The sequence below is a fragment of the Stegastes partitus genome, unplaced genomic scaffold (assembly GCF_000690725.1).
Source record: "Stegastes partitus isolate 25-593 unplaced genomic scaffold, Stegastes_partitus-1.0.2 Scaffold2787, whole genome shotgun sequence".
Lineage (NCBI taxonomy): Eukaryota > Metazoa > Chordata > Actinopteri > Pomacentridae > Stegastes > Stegastes partitus.
The window spans coordinates 5,093-9,361 of NW_007580518.1; the positions used below are offsets into that span (position 1 = coordinate 5,093).

At 38.6% G+C, this 4,269-nt stretch overlaps 1 long non-coding RNA gene across 1 annotated transcript in view; it reads right to left on the reverse strand.

The window, feature by feature from the left end:
- Positions 1-4,269, reverse strand: part of LOC103375692 (uncharacterized) — a 7,520-nt gene that overhangs the window by 2,194 nt on the left and 1,057 nt on the right. The window contains exon 2 of the long non-coding RNA XR_521238.1: positions 2,587-2,675. This is a non-coding gene — a long non-coding RNA (uncharacterized LOC103375692). The remainder of the gene's footprint in view (positions 1-2,586; positions 2,676-4,269) is intronic.

Here is a 4,269-nt window from a genome sequence, read left to right on the forward strand (position 1 = left end):
TTTGCAAAAAAAACAAGGAGGGGTGGTGAAATCCCCCCAGTTTGACCAAATTTCCTTAAACTTAGACTGAAGTACTTTTGGGTGGACCCCTTTAAACTGGCAAAGTTTCATTGAAATCGGTGAGATGGCTTGTGCCACCCCCGCCTGGTCCTATCGTGGATGCACTCTTAAGGCGTTTAATTAGCAATGAAAACCAGACATGCTCACATGAACAGTATCCGCTCGCGTTTGTGCTCGGCGTGCACAAGGCAGGGTCTTGCGAGCGCGAGGCTGTGGCGTGCACCGCTCTTTCTTCAGACTTTGGAGGCGGGACCGTGGCTGAAATCCACTCCTTTGATTGGTCAGTTTCAACCCTCCACCCTGTCTCCTTCCTCTGAGGCTATGAGACATCACACTGATGACGTATGGGGGTATTGTTGTAGCAAAACTATTTGTAAATGTGTGGAGAGTTGTGTGTCTGTATCTCAATCTGTGTGTCTGTAGTGAGATTAGCCAATGTGTAAAAAGATTTGTAAAAGATTTGTTGATGTGAAAAAAAGATTTGTAAGAGCCGTTGATGTGTAAAAAGAATTGTCAGTGCGTACAACGACCTGTAAATACCAGGGCTGGACCCGAATAGCCGACTAGCCGACTATTCATTCACTGTGCTGCAATCGGGATATCAATGTTGATCTCCGAATACCCCGCCGCCGTGGCAACGGAGCCGTCACCGCTAACCCAAACACAGAAACTGGTCTTAGTATATGCGGCCTGTGCGTCACGCCCGTCGGAGACTCAACACGCGCGCGCAGTCACTGCACCCCCGAATATTCGGGATATTCGTCTTTAATTGGGATCGAGATCAAGAAATTGCTATTCAGACCAGCCCTAGTAAATACATTCAAAGCTATTAATAGATGAAAAGTCTAAGTATTTGGCGACAAGTGCTGAAAATACAGAGAAATTACCAGTTGCAAGTCAAGCCGGCCTCACAATTGTCTTTTATTTTACACATGACTTTTGCTACACTTCTGCTGTGAGTGATTCATATCTGTAATGTCAGGTGGTGATGTGCGGCTCGATACTGAAATATTGATACTTCCGATAACAGATCTTTATGCTCCATAATCGATTCTCAAATCAAAATATTGATACTTTTGATACTTCAGTCTTTTGAGGTAATGTATATCATTGCCAGGAGCACAGGGGAAAGTTTTTGTTACATGTAAACGGGGCCTCAGACTCATGTGTGGAGCTACTTCAGCTCCACAAACAGCCAAGATGCGTTTTGTGATGTTTGTGGAAAAATAGTATTAAGTTGTGGCAACACAACACATCTTGTGAAACACCTCAAGTTAAACCACAACATAGAATACAGGGCTTTTATGATGAGGCGGACAGAAGAGGAGAGCAGACTGTCAGGTGCTGCTGCAAGGGTTATCACTAAGATCATCTCACATTGGAAAAAAAGCCTAGATTTATTTAGGTAAGGTTTCCTAGAGAACTGATCATTTAAAGTGGATTACATAGCCTAGGTGTCAATAAATTATACAGAGCAATTGCAATAAAACAGCCATGGTGAACTCAGTAAAATATATACTAGAAAATATGGATAAAAAAACAAAAAACATTTTTTGGATAAAATATATCTCTTATTTACAATCAGTCTAATTTGCTTTCACTGTTAAATTAATATTTTATTGACAAACGTTTGTGGCATTTATTATATATGTCCTCTGGGTTTTCTGTTGTTGTATTAGCTCGGCTATATTGTAAATGAGGCTGCTACCTCAATTTACTTCCAAGTTTAAAATAAATTACTCTGATGTCTTGTATAATTATGAAGCTATGATTTTAAATACACTACATTTTAGATTACCAGACACATTAGGTGTATTTGCACAAAGTATCGGTATCAGATCAATATCGCCAATACCAGCCTGCATTTTACTCAGTATTGGATTGGAACGGAAATCTGTGGTATCCAGCATCATTAATGTCAGGGTTTCTTTGCCCTGACCTCAGGTTCACAGGCTCGTTCATTCTGGCTGCGTACCACTCTGCTGCTCTTTACTTCAGTAGTTATGCCGCCTGCAAGCCATCAGGTGGTGCTATGCCCCCAGAGTCTTTGAGGGCACACGACATTGTCTGGTATGCGTGAACAAGATGAATTTGCTGAGTTTGTGGATCACTGAGCAAAAACTTTCATGATGGCTTGCAAGCGGTATAACTACTGAGGTAAAGAGCAGCAGATTGATACGCAGCCAGAATGAACGAGCTTGAGCTCAGGCTCACAGGCTTTTACAGATCTTTTTACACGTTGACAAATCTCACTACAGACACACAGATTGAGATACAGACATACAACTCTCCATACACAGTTACAAATAGTTTTGCTATAATAGCCCCATATAAAATTATCAACAGAAACATTAAAACAACTAATATCTTCCACTGTCCCACCTCCACAGTCAAAAAATGAGATTTTTAGACGACTGAATTTTTGCATTTGTGCTCGCAGGCGATCATGTATAACGTTATTTGTGCTTCTGCATGTGTCTTGTTTCAATTAAAATTGCTGACAAATCAACAGGATAAGTGACCCACCTTTATAGAAGACGTCCGTCCACGTTGTATTTGGTTCTCCGTCACTGTAGATGAAGCACCATGTCCCACCAGGTCTGTAACTGAGGTACCTGAGCGCAGACCGTCCCTTTTTATTCTGTTGGATGATGCTTTCATTTTTGGTTTTATGATCACATTGTTTACTTGTGGCATCCCCCAGGGGTCAGTATTGGGTCCAAAACTGTTTTTGTTATATATAAATGACATTTGCAAAATATCAAAGTATTAAAATTAGTTTTCTTCGCAGATGACACAATTTTTTGTTCGCGGAGTGATTATATAAATTTATATAAATAAATATCATTAAACCTAAGGAAAACTAAATTCATGTTTTTTGGCTACGGTAAAAGGGATACATATGAGCAGATACAGGTAGACAGGGAGAAAATTGAGAGAGTTCATGAAACGTTTCTTGGTGTTACTATTGATGATAAAATAAACTGTAAATCTCACATAAAACACGTTCAAAACAAGACATCAAGAAGCATTTCAGTGCTCAGTAAAGTAAAACACATTCTGGACCACAAATCACTCCACATTCTATACTGTTCACTGGTTTTACCATATCTAAATTACTGTGCAGAGGTTTGGGTCAAATCATATAAAGGTTCACGACAGTCACTATCAATACTACAAAAAAGAGCAATCAGGATAATTCCTAAAACTGTTTATAGGAATCACACAAATTCACTCTTTTTAAAATCAAAAACACTAAAATTCAAAGACCTGATTCATTTTCAAACAGTACAGACAATGTACAAAGCAATAAACAACCAACTTCCTGTAAATATTCAGATCTTGTTTTTTAACAGAGATGGGGGTTATTACTGGAGGGTAGATTTAAAATTAAAACATGGAAGATTTTGTACAACACTCAAGTCATTTTGTCTTTCAGTATTTGGCGTGAGGTTGTGGAACAGATTGGAGGTAGAGCTCATGTAATGTCCAAGCATGACCCAGTTTAAAAAACAGTAAAAAAAAATAAAAAATTTTGGTTCTCACTATGTACAGGGAGAAGAAGGGGCTTTGATTGGGGTATATGACTGATGATCGAGATTGAGAAGGGGGAGGAGTAAATAAATTATGCTTCGTCGTACTCCTTTTCGGATATATTGGGTTATTAGATGTTGCTTTGTTTGGTAATGTTGCTTTGTTTTGTTGCTGTTTTGAATATTTTGATTTCTTTATGTGTTTTTTTTTCTTCTCACACGTCCGAAATAAAAAACATTCATTAATTTCATTTATTTGCTGAAAAAGCTTCAAAATAAAACAGTTGTCACATTCAGAATTCAGTGCTGAAGCCATGACTCACAAGGCTGAAGTCTCCATATCAGCTTTATGTTAAACCTTAGGGTTAAATTCATGGTCAGTAAATTAAAAATTGCAGCCATTAGTCTCATTTTATTAAAGTAACAGGATTTCAGTAATGTAAGAGAGGAAACATGCAGTACAGCTGCATGAAAAGCTTTGTGAGGTCCAGATAAACGCAATGTATATTGCAAGTTTGTGAACAGCCATTTCAAAATGATTGCATGTCTTCTCAAGTAGACTGAGTTCAAACAAACAAATCCATTTCAATGCCTTCATATTTCATGTTCTCTTTTCTTGTTCTTCTCTCTCATGCTTACGTCAAATGGCCCACAAATGGCAGATACCTGTTGTGTA